This window comes from Tachyglossus aculeatus, chromosome 1 (assembly GCF_015852505.1).
Source record: "Tachyglossus aculeatus isolate mTacAcu1 chromosome 1, mTacAcu1.pri, whole genome shotgun sequence".
Lineage (NCBI taxonomy): Eukaryota > Metazoa > Chordata > Mammalia > Monotremata > Tachyglossidae > Tachyglossus > Tachyglossus aculeatus.
In genome coordinates this window covers 11,358,320-11,370,597 of record NC_052066.1, presented here as the reverse complement: position 1 = coordinate 11,370,597, position 12,278 = coordinate 11,358,320, and positions in this window count along the sequence as shown.

The window sequence follows — 12,278 nt, the reverse complement described above, 5'->3', positions numbered from 1 at the left end:
GGAGGAACAGGATGGAGTAGAGACTGCTGGATTTGGTAAGAAAGAGTTCATTGCTGATCTGAAAGAGTTCATTGGTGATCTTCAAGAGGGCGGTTTCTGTGGAGTAAAGGGAATAGAAGCCAGACTGGAGGGGGTCAAAGAGAGAATTGGAAGAGAGGAATTTGAGGCAGCGGATACAGATAACCCGCTCAAGGAGTTTGGAGAGGAAGGGTAGGAGGGAGATGGGGTGATAACTGGAGGGAGCCGGGGGGTCAAGAGAGGGTTTTTTTAGGCTAGGGGACACATATGCATGTTAGAAAGCAGTGCGGAAGAAGCCACTGAAGATCAAACATTTGAAGATGGCTATTAGGGAAAGAAGAGGGGAGGGGGCAAGCATTTTGATAAGGTGCGAAGGAAAGGGATCAGATCTGCAGGTGGAGGGGGTGGCATTTGAGAGGAGGCAGGAGATCTACTCTTGAAATAGTGCTGGGAAATGTGGGATTGCTGAAGAAGGGCAGGAGTGGGGAGGGACTGGGGAGAGGCAGGAGAGATTTTAGGGAGATCAGGCTTGATAGTCCCAATTTTCCTAATAAAGTAGGTGGCCAGGTTACTGGGGGCCAGGGTTGGAGGTTGGGTGGGGAGACAGGAGGTTTGAGGAGGGAGTTGAATATCTGGAACAACTGGTGAGGGTGATGGGCCTGAGAAATCATTTTGCCAGACAGAAGAGAGGGCAGAGTAACAGCACTGTGTACGATGCCCCAGAAAGCCTCCATAGACAAGAGACCATTGCATCTGCTGACATCTGGCTTGTCATATGGACCTCTAGCCCCGCTGTGGGCTCCAGGGACTGGGTATTGGGGACCTCCTCTCAACCCCAGAAGCTGAGAGCCATAACCTGTTCTTGGGCTGAGGGCCGGTGGGAAGGCCTGGTGTTTGAGGAATAATGTACCCCCCTGCCCATCAAAGGGCTGGGCAGATGTCCTGTAACCAGAACAAGGAGGAGGGCTGGGTCTTTTGGGGGGTATTTGTCATTATTATGATCATTATTATGGCACTTGTTAAGTGCTTAATATGTGCCAAGCACTGTTCTAAGCACTGGGGTAGATAGAAGTCAGTCATGTTTGACACAGTCCCTATACCAAAAGGGGCCCACACTCTTAATTCCCATTTTAGAGATGAGGTTACTGAGGCCCAGACAAGTTAATTGCCTTGTCCAGGATCACACAGCAGGCACGTGATGGAGCTGGGATCAGAACACAGGTCTTTCTGGTTCTCGGGCCCTCTCTCTATCCACTAAGTCAAGCTGCTTCACTTTTTAAGTACTTACTATGTCTCAAGCACTGTTCTACTTACTGGGATAGATACAACTTTATCAAGTTGGACACAGTCCCAGTCCCACACGGGCTCCCAATCTAAACAGATTTACAATGTGAAGTCTCGGAGCAGGCCTAGGAGCCCCCTGGGCTGCCCTGGCCTACTGGTTCCTGAATACAGGCTTCTGAAGAACTTGGGCTCGCTTCCGGACTGCACTTGATTAAACCCAGCCCGCAGGGCCAGGCAATTTTTCCAAAGGACTCTGGGGCTGATGGGATCATGTAGCGATGGGCTTGCAGACACATGCTCAATGAAGTTAACTCTGGCCTCCCTTTAACAGCTGGATGAGAATGCTGGCTTGAAAGGGAGGCTGACGTTTCCATCAGAGAGGCTCCAATAAACCCCTTTGGCAGGAAATGAAACCCCAGGTTTAGGGCTCAGGAACAAAAAAATGTTGGATGCTCTGACCCTGCTCTCTCAAAGAGAGAGGGAGAAGCAAGAGAGAGAGAGCAAGGGAGAGGGAGAAAGAGGGAGAGGGGAGAGAGGTGGAGAGGAAGAGAGAGAAAAGCGGGGAGAGGGCAAGAGAGGAGGGAAAAAAGAGAGAAAAAGAGAGAAAGAGAAGGGGGAGAGAGGGAGAGAGAGCAAGGGATAGAGAGAAAGAGGGAGGGGGAGAGAGGAAGAGAGATAAAGAGAGGGAGAGAGAGCAAGGGAGAGGGAGAAAGAGAGAGGGAGATGGGAGAGAGGAATAGAGGGAGAAAGAGAGGTGGAGACAGGGAAAGGTAGGGAGAAGGGAAGACAGAGAAAGAGGGGAAGAGAAAGAAGGGAGTGGAAAGAGCACAGGCTTTGGAGTTAGAGGTCATGGGTTCAAATTCCGCTCCAGTCATGGGTTCGAATCCCGACTCCACCACATGTCTGCTGTGTGACATTGGGCAAGTCACTTAACTTCTCTGAGCCTGTTACCTCATCTGTAAAATGGGGATTAAGACTGTGAGCCCCACGTGGGACAACCAGATCACCTTATATTCCCCTCAGCACTTAGAACAGTGCCTTGCACATAGTAAGTGCTCAACAAATGCCATTATTATTATTATTATTATTCTTAAGGGAGGGAGGGAGAGCGGCAGGGGAGAAAGAGAGAGAGGGAGGGGAGAAAGAGACAGAGGAAATGAGAGAGGGAGAGGGAGAAAGGGAGAGAGAGGGAGAGAAAGAGGAAGGGGGAGAGAGAGGAAGGGAGAGAGATAAATAGGGAGAAAGAGGAGGGGAGAGAGAGGAAAAGAGGTGGGGATCAGGGAGAGAGGGAGAGAAAGGGGAACAGAAAGAGATGAGGGGGGAGGGAGAAAGGGGAAGAGGGAGATAAAGAGGGGCAGAGAAAGAGGGGAGAGAGTGGGAGGCAGGAGAGAGGAAGAAAGAGAGATAGAGGTAGGGGGAGGGAAGTGGGGAGAGAGAGGAAGGGAGAGAGTGAAAGGGGGAGAGAGAGGGAAAGAGTTGGGGAGAGAGGGAAAGAAAGAGAGGAGAGAGGGAGAGAAAAAGGGAGAGAGACAGGGAAAGGATGAGAGATAGAGACAGAGAGACAGGGAGAGTGACAGAGAGATAGAAGGGGGTTGGGAGGCTTCTCAGGCCCCAGCTTCGCTACCCTGCAATGATGGGGTTTGAATGCGGGAAGAAGAATGCCCTCTGGGTCAGGAGGATTTATAGAAACGATCAATCAATCAAAAGAAATGCTTGAGTGCTTATTCTGTGCAGAGCACTGCATTAAGCACTTGGGTGAGAACAGGAGAGTTAGCAGACACCATCCTTGCCCACAAAGAGCTCAGGAGTCTAGAGACTATTTATTGAATGCTTACTTTGTTCAGAACACTATACTAAGCACTTGGGAACAGCATCACCTAGTGACTAGAGCACAGAATGGGAGTCAGAAGGACCTGGGTTTCAATTCGAGCTCCGCCACTTGTCTGCTGTGTGACCTTGGGCGTGTCATTTCACTTCTCTGGGCCTCAGTTACTTCATCTGGAAAATGAGGATCAAGACTGTGAGCCCCACGTGGGACAGGGACTGTGTCCAACCCGATTTGCTTGTATCCACCCCAGAGTTTTGTACAGTGTCTGGCACATAGTAAGTGCTTAACCAGTACCATAATAAAAATAATAATGGTGGGATTAGAACCCATGATCTTCTGATTACCAGACCGGTGCTCTATAATAATAATGATGGCATTTATTAAGTGCTTACTATGTGCAAAGCACTGTTCTAAGCTCTGGGGAGGTTACAAGGTGATCAAGTGGTCCCACGGGGGGCTCACAGTCTTAATCCCCATTTTACTGATGAGGTAACTGAGGCACAGAGAAGTGAAGTGACTTGCCCAAGGTCACACAGCTGACAATTGTCGGAGCCAGGATGTGAACCCAGTACTTCTGACTCCAAAGCTGGTGCTCTTTCCACTGAGCCATGCTGCTTCTCTGCTTCTCCCTACTGCTTCTTCTGGTGTCTACCAGAGTTGGTAGACAAATTTCTTGCTCACGATGAGACCACAGTGTAGAGGCAGCCAACAGGAGAGCCACCCTGAACATTTCCTAAATCTCCAGCTGTTCTTCAGACAGATTCGGAGACAGAGAGAAAGTCCAGACCACAGGAAGCTAAACCTGAGCTTAAGATACATAGCCACAGGACAATGATACAGTGCATTAAAAATGACTTCTACAATCGACAATTTTCATTAATTCAGACTGAACACCTCCTTCCATCCCCAAATCAATTAATGGTATTTATTGAGCACTGACTGTGTGATGAGCACTGTATGAAGCACTAGGGAGATACAGTAGAGTTAATAGACATGATCCCTGCCCACAAGGACCTGACAATCCACTGTTTTCAGAGTACTGAACTGAGCTCTTGTCCTCAAAAATAGTACTAATAATAATTATGGTATTTATTAAGTGCTTACTATGTCCCAAGCACTGGGGTAGATATAAGGTTTTCAGGTTGTACCACGTAGGACTCACAGTCTTAATCCCCATTTTCCAGATGAGGTAACTGAGGCACAGAGAAGTTAAGTGAATTGCCCAAAGTCACATAGCTGACAATTGGCAGCGCCGGGATTTGATGTCTTCATGGGGCGAGGGTCTCCATGGTGTGAGGGTCTCTGGGGGGGAGGGTTTCCATGGGACGATGGCCTCCTAATAATAATTACTGTGACATTTGGTAAGTGCTTACATTATGCCAACCACTATACTAAGCACTGGGGTAGGTACAAGATAATCAGGTTGGACCCAATCCATGTGCTACATGGGTCTTACAGTTTTAATCCCCATTTTCCAGATGAGAGAACTGAGGCCCAGAGAAGTGAAGTGACTTGCCCAAGGGGTCACACAGCAGAGAAGTGTCCAGGTCAGGATTAGAACCCAGGTCCTTCTGGCTCCCGGGCCTGGGCTCTAGCCATTAGGCCATGCTCAGGGCGAGGGCCTCCATGGGGTGAGGGTCTCCACCAGAGTGAGGGTCTCCAGAGGGGGAGCATCTTCATGGAATGAAGGTCAAAGGTCATCAGCTGGAGCCCCCTGAGGGCGGGGCTACTCCATGGCCACGTGGACCACTGCTGCCTCCCTCTGGACAGCCCCGGAACTGCTCACCATCGTGTCCATTCTTCCTCTTTCGGCCAGCCACGTTCTACCTGCTTCTCCTCCTATTCCCTCTCCCTCCTCCAAATTTTCCTCCTCTTTAATAATAATGATGGCATTTATTAAGCGCTTACTATGTGCAGAGCACTGTTCTAAGCGCTGGGGAGGTTACAAGGCGATCAGGTTGTCCCACGGGGGGGCTCACAGTCTTAATCCCCATTTTACAGATGAGGTAACTGAGGCACAGAGAAGTTAAGTGACTTGCCCAAAGCCACACAGCTGACAATTGGCGGAGTCGGGATTTGAACCCATGACCTCTGACTCCAAAGCCCGGGCTCTTTCCACTGAGCCATGCTGCTTCTCTTTCTCCTGCTCCTCCTCCTCCTTTTCTTCTTCCTCCTCTTCCACCTCCTTTCTCCTCCTCTTCTTTGTCCTTTTTCCTTCTCTCTTTTACTCCTCCTCCTCTTCTCCCTTCTCTTCTTTTTTCTCTTCCTCCTTCTCCTCTTCTTCCTCCTCCTTTCTCCTCCTCCTCTTTCTCTTCCTCCTCCTCCTCTTCTCCTCCTCTTCCTTTTCCTCTCTTTTTCCTCCTCCTCCTCCCTCTCCTCCTTTCTCCTCCTCTTCTTCCTCCCTTCTCCTCCTCCTCCTTTTCCTCCTCCTCCTCTTTCTCCTCCTCTTTCTCTTCCTCCTCCTCCTCTTTCTCCTCCCTCATTCAGTCATTCAATTGTATTTATTGAGCCCTTACTTTGTGCAGAGCACTGTACTAAGCGCTTGGGAAGTTCAAATCGGCAACATATAGAGGCGGTCCCTATCCAACAACGGGCTCACAGTCCTCCTTTCTCCTCCTCTTCTCCCTCCTCCTTTCTCCTCCTTCTCCTCCTCTTCCTTCTCCACCTCCTTTTCCTCCTCCTCAGTCTTTTCTCCTCTTCCCCCTGCTTCTCCTCCTCTGGGTCTTCCCGCCCCCCCCCGCCCCGCCTTTTACTCCACCTGCTTCTCCTTCTCTTTCTACTTCAACTTCTCCTGTTCCTCAGGTTCCTCCTCCTTCTCCTCCTCTTTCTCCTCTTCCTTTCTCCTGCTCTTCCTCATCCTCCTTTCTCCTGCTCTTCCTCATCCTCTTTTCTCTTCCTCTTTCTTGTCCACCTTTCTCCTCTTCCTCCTCCTCCTGGGCACTGTCTCTGATTAACCATGCCCATGTCCCAGTCTTGTAGTTCAATCTCTGACTGCGCTGCCATCTTACCTTTGATCTTTTCATTTTCCTCCCTCTCACCAGTTGTGGTTCTACCATTACTGGTGTTGGGATTGGTGCAGGGGGGGTAAGAGGGTCTCCCTGTCTCCCCTATTGCACCAAGAGCCCCCCACAATTCAGGGACTACATAGTTCCCAAACAGGGGACACCAGACCCCAGGCCCATGGTTGGGGGGAGGGTTCTCTCCAAAGTCAGGATCAAGGTGATGATGTTGGTGATGAAGATGGTGATGAGGCGGTGGTGATGATGACAGTGGTGATAATAATAATAATAATAATAATAATAATAATAATGGTATTTGTTAAGCACTTACTATATGCCAAGCACTGTTCTAAGTGCTGGGGTAGATACAAGGTAACCGGGTTGTCCCACGTGGGGCTCACGGTCTTAATCCCCATTTTACAGATGAGGTCACTGAGGCACAGAGAAGTTAAGTGACTTGCGCAAGGTCACACAGCAGACAAGTGGCAGAGCTGGGATTAGAACCTATGACCTCTGACTCCTTAGCCCAAGCTCTTTCCACTGAGCCAAGCTGCTTCTCCTGATGATGGTGATGGTGATGGAGGAGATAATAATAATAACTATTATGGTATTTGGTAAGTGCTTACCCTTTGAGAGGTACTGTATTAAGCCCTGGGGTGGATATAAGCAAATCAGGTGGGTCCCTCATGAGGCTCAAAGTCTCAATCCCCATTTTACAGGTGAGGTAACTGAGGCTAAAAGAAGTTATGTGACTTGCCCAAAGTCACACAGCAGACATGTGGTATGAGTTACACCACAGACAGGGAATTTCTTGAGGGCAGGTAGTAGGACTACAAACGCTATTCTTCTCATTCACTCATTCATTCATTTATTCAATTGTATTTATGGAGTGCTTACTGTATGCAGAGCACTGTACTAAGCGCTTGGGAAGTACAAGTTGGCAACATATAGAGACAGTCCCTACCCAACAACGGGCTCGCAGTCTAGAAAGGTAAGATAGACAACAAAAAAAAAACGTGGATAGGTGTCAAGTCATCAGAATAAATAGAAATAAAGCTAGATGCACATCATTAACAAAATAAATAGAATAGTAAATATGTTCAAGTAAAATAAATAGAGTAATAAATCTGTACAAACACTGAGCCACAAGCAGTGTGGCTCAGTGGAAAGAGACTGGGCTTTGGAGTCAGAGGTCATGGGTTCGAAACCCTGCTCCACCACAAGTCTGTTGTGTGACCTTGGGCAAGTCACTTAACTTCTCTGAGCCTCAGTTACCTCATCTGTAAAAATGGGGATTAAGACTGTGAGCCCCACGTGGGACAATTTGATCACACTGTATTCCCCCCAGCACTTAGAACAGTGCTTTGCACATAGTAAGCGCTTAACAAATGCCATTATTATTATTATTATTATATATACAGGTGCTGTAGGGAGAGGAAGGAGGTAGGGTGGGGGGGATGGGGAGGAGGAGAGGAAAAAGGGGGCTCAGTCTGGTAAGGCCTCCTGAAGGAGGTGAGCTCTCAGTGCTTCTTCCTTCTCCCTCAAGTGCTCAGTCCAATGCTCTGCACAAAATGGACTGTAAACTCCTTGAGGGCAGGGATAATAATAATAATAATATGATAATAATAATGATGGAATTTGTTAAGCGCTTACTATGTGCCAAGCACTGTTCTATGCACTGGGGGGGATACAAGGTGATCAGGTTGTCCCATGTGGGGCTCACAGTCTTAATCCCCATTTTACAGATGAGGGAACCAAGGCACAGAGAAGTTAAGTGGCTTGCCCAAGGTCACACAGCTGACAAGTGGTGGAGCCAGGATTCGAACCCATGACCCCTGACTCCCAAGCCGTTCTCTTTCCACTGAGGCGCACTGCTTCATAATAATGATGGTAGCACTTGTTAAGCGCTTACTATGTGCAAAGCACTGTTCTAAGTAAGCACCGGGGAGGATGCAAGGTGATCAGGTTGTCCCACTACCAACTGAAAAGTGGCATGGCCTAATGGATAGAGCCCGGGCTGTGGGAGTCAGAAGGACCTGAGTTCTAATCCCGGCTCCGCCCCTTGTCTGCTATGTGGCCCTGGGCAAGTCACTTCACTTCTCTGTGCCTCCGTTCCCTCATCTGTAAAATGGGGATGAAGATTGTGACCCTCTGGGAACGGGGACTGTGTTCAACCCTATTATCTTGTATCCACCCCAGTGCTTAGTACAGTGCCTGGCACATAGTAAGTGTTTAACAAATACCATAATCAGTGTGACCTGGTGGATAAAGCGTGGGCCTGGGGCTCAAAAGGACCTGGCTTCTAGTCCTGGCTCTGCCACTTGTCTGCTGCACATTCATTCATTCAGTTGTATTTATTGAGCACTTTCTGTGTGCAAAGCACTGTGCTAAGCATTTGGGAGAGTACAATAGAACAATAAATGGACAAATTCCCAGTCCACAAAGAGGTGGGTGACCTTGGGCAAGTGTCTTCACTTCTCTGGGCCACAGTTCCCTCATCTGTAAAATGGGGATCAAGACTTTGAGTGGGACAGGGACTTCACCAGACCCAATTTGCTTGTATACACCCCAGCGCTTAGTACAGTGCCTGGCACATAGTAAGTGCTTAACAAATACATTATTATTATTATTATTATTATTATTATACTTGATTCATTGATTGTGGGCAGGGAATGTGTCTGTTGTATTATTCTATTGTCCTCTCCCAAGTACTTAATCCAATGCTCTGTACACAGTAAGTGCTCACTTAATACGATTGAATGATTGATTGAATGAATGAATGAGGTTGAAGGTGGTTCCAAGTGTGAGTGCGAGAGTGTGTGTGTGTGTGTGTGTGTGTGTGTGTGTGTGTGTGTGTGTGTGTGTGTGTGCGTGATCAACTCCCTGCACCCCAGACACTAATCCACCTGCCCAGGTGACTTTAGAAAGACCCACATTCCTCAGATTTCCTTTCTCTCTTCATTTTTCCATGCTTATTTTTGGTGTAGGTCTGGGGCTCTAGGAGAAAGATGTCCCCGGAGAGGAATCTGGATTCATTCATTCATTCAATCATATTTATTGAGTGCTCACTGTGTGCAGAGCACTTGGAAAAAACAATTTGGCAAAATTCCTGAACGATCCCTGTCCTGGCCCATCGTGGAGCTTGACGAAGCCCAGGCTGGGCCGGGGGGAGAAAGCTGGGGGAGAAGGGGTTGGGGGGTGGGAGAGAAAGGGAGTGTGGAGGATGTACTGCTCTGCTTAAACCGCCTGGCCCACCCTGCAGATTCCTGGTATTTTGATCTGCAAACATCACTCCTCTCTCTCGTTCTCTGTCTCTGTCTCTGTCTCTGTCTCTGTCTCTCTCTCTCTCTCTCCCTTGCTCCATCTCTCTGCCTTTCTCCATCTCTTTCTCCCGCCTGCAGAGTCAGCCCGGTGTCAGGGAGGTAGTGGAGAAGTAGTGTGGCCTACTGGCTAGAACCCAGTCCTGGGAGTCAGAAGGTCATGGTTTCTAATTCCAGCTCCACCACTTGTCTGCTGTGTGATCTTGGGCAAGTCACTTCACTTCTCTGGGCCTCAGTTCCCTCATCTGTAAAATGGGGATTGAGACTGTGAGCCCCGCGTGGGACAGGGACTGTGTCCAACCTGATATGCTTGTATCCACCCCAGCACCTGGCACATAGTAAGCACTTAACAAATACTGTAATAATAATAATAATAATATAAGCTAATTGAGTTGGACACAGTCCCTGTCCCATGTGAGGCTCACAGTCTCAATCCCATTTGCCAGATGATGTAACTGAGGCAGAGAGATGTGACATGACTTTTTTTTAATGGTATTTATTAAGCGCTTACTATGTGCAAAGCACTGTTCCAAGCATGGGTGGCGGGAAGAGGGGGAGGGGGGTTATGAGGTTATCAGGTTGTCCCATGTGGGGCTCACAGTCTTAATCCCCATTTTCCAGATGAGGTAACTGAGACACAGAGAAATTAAGTGACTTGCCCAGAGTCACACAGCTGACAAATGGCGGAGTTGGGATTTGAACCCACGACCTCTGACTCCAAAGCCCGAGCTCTTTCCACTGAGCTATGCTGCTTCTCTAACTCAACAGATGAATGGCGGAGCCGGGATTAGACCCCAAGATCTTCTGACACCCAGGCACATGTTCTATCCCCAGCTCTTAGTACAGTGCCTGGCACATAGTAAGTGCTTAAAAGTACCATAATTATTATTATTATTCTCCCTGAAACCGCAGAAGCCTCCCAGAGCTGGAAAAGGGGCTGGGTGCACAGGGGAGGTTTTTTGGGGGGTCTCTACCTCTTTGGGATCCTGCCATGGGGCTGAGCCCTTAAACAGAGCTGCCCGGGAGGTGGGGAAGTTGGCATGCGACCCTGAACGCTTGTGTGTGTGTGTGTGTGTGTTGTGTGTGAGCGTCTGAAGGTGTGAACGTGTGGGAGTTATGTGTAGTTGGGCGTTCAAGGGGTGACTGTGTTGAAGTGTGTGTGAGTGTGGGTTGGAGCTTGTGAGAGTGTTAGTTTGTGTGTATGTCTGTGTTTGTGCAAGAGTGTGTGAGTGTGCATGTGTGTGTGTGTATGTGTGTGTCAGTTCTAGGTGCCTATAATAATGATGGCATTTGTTAAGTGCTTACTATGTGCAAAGCACTGTTCTAAGCGCTGAGGGGGGGATATAAGGTGATCAGGTTGTCCCATGTGGGGCTCACAGTTTTAATCCCCATTTTACAGATGAGAATCTGTATTTTACTATGCATTTTACTATTTTACTATGCAAATGTGTGCTGGAGTGTGTCAGTGTGGGTGTGGGTGCGTAGGTTGGTGTCGGGTGTGACTGAGTGAGTGTATGAGTGTGTGTCAATCAATCAATCAATCAATCGTATTTATTGAGCGCTTACTGTGTGCAGAGCACTGTACTAAGCACTTGGGAAGTACAAGTTGGCAACATATAGAGACGGTCCCTACCCAACAGTGGGCTCACCATCTAGAAGGTGGGCTCACAGTCTAGAAGACTGTGTCAGTGTTAATGTTTGTGTGTGTGTGAGGGTGTCTGTGTTTGAGTATGTCAGAGTATGTGCATGTGTCTGTGTGTGTGTGTGAGTGTCAGGGAGCAACTGCGTGAGCGTCCGTGTTTGAGTGTGTCATTGTGGACGGAGGGTTACGGGTGTGAATGTGGGTCTGAGTGTGTCAGCGTAGGCATGGGACCGTGGGTGTTAGTGTTGAGTGTGACTGCCTGAGTGTCTGAGTGTGCTTCAGCGTCAGGGTGTGGGGGTGGATGTGTGTCTGAGTGTGTCAGAGTGTGTGTCAGAGAGCCGAGCACTGGAAGGCAAGCACCAGGAGGCAACGGGAGGAGCAAGGGTGGAGATGGGGTGCGAACAGCAGGAGCAGGAGGAGGGGCGAGGATGGGGGCGGGGGTCTCTGGGGTCCTCGGGAGTCAGTCAGGGCGATGGGGCTCAAGTCATGATGGACTATCCTCAGTCAGATGTGCTCAAGGCAACACCAATCAATCCATCATAGTTCCTGAGCACTTGCTCTGTACAGAGCGCTTGGGTGAGGACGAATGAGTTAGTAGACTGACAGACTGTTAGAAGCTGACAGCCAACTGACAGACTGTTAGGAGCTGACAGCCAACAGTGTGCAGAGCACTGTACTGGGCATTTGGGAGAGTATAATCTAGTAGGCCCAATCCCTGCCCTCAAGGAACTAGGAGTCCACCCATTCCTCTCCATCCAAACTGCTATCCCGTTAATCCAATCACTCATTCTATCCCGCCTGGATGACTGCATCAGCCTCCTTACTGACCTCCCCACCTCCTGCCTCTCCCCATTCCAGTCCATACTTCACTCTGCTGCCTGGATCATCTTTCTACAAAAATGTTCAGTACGTGTCACCCTACTCCTCAAGAAAGTCCAGTGGTTGCCCGTCCACCTCTGAATCAAACAAAATCAATCAATCAATCAATCAATCGTATTTATTGAGTGCTTACTATGTGCAGAGCACTGTACTAAGCGCTTGGGAAGTACAAATTGGCAACACATAGAGACAGTGCCTACCCAACAGTGGGCTCACAGTCTAAAAGGGGGAGACAGAGAACAGAACAAAACATACCAACAAAATAAAATAAATAGGATAGAAATGTACAAGTAAAATAAATAAATAAA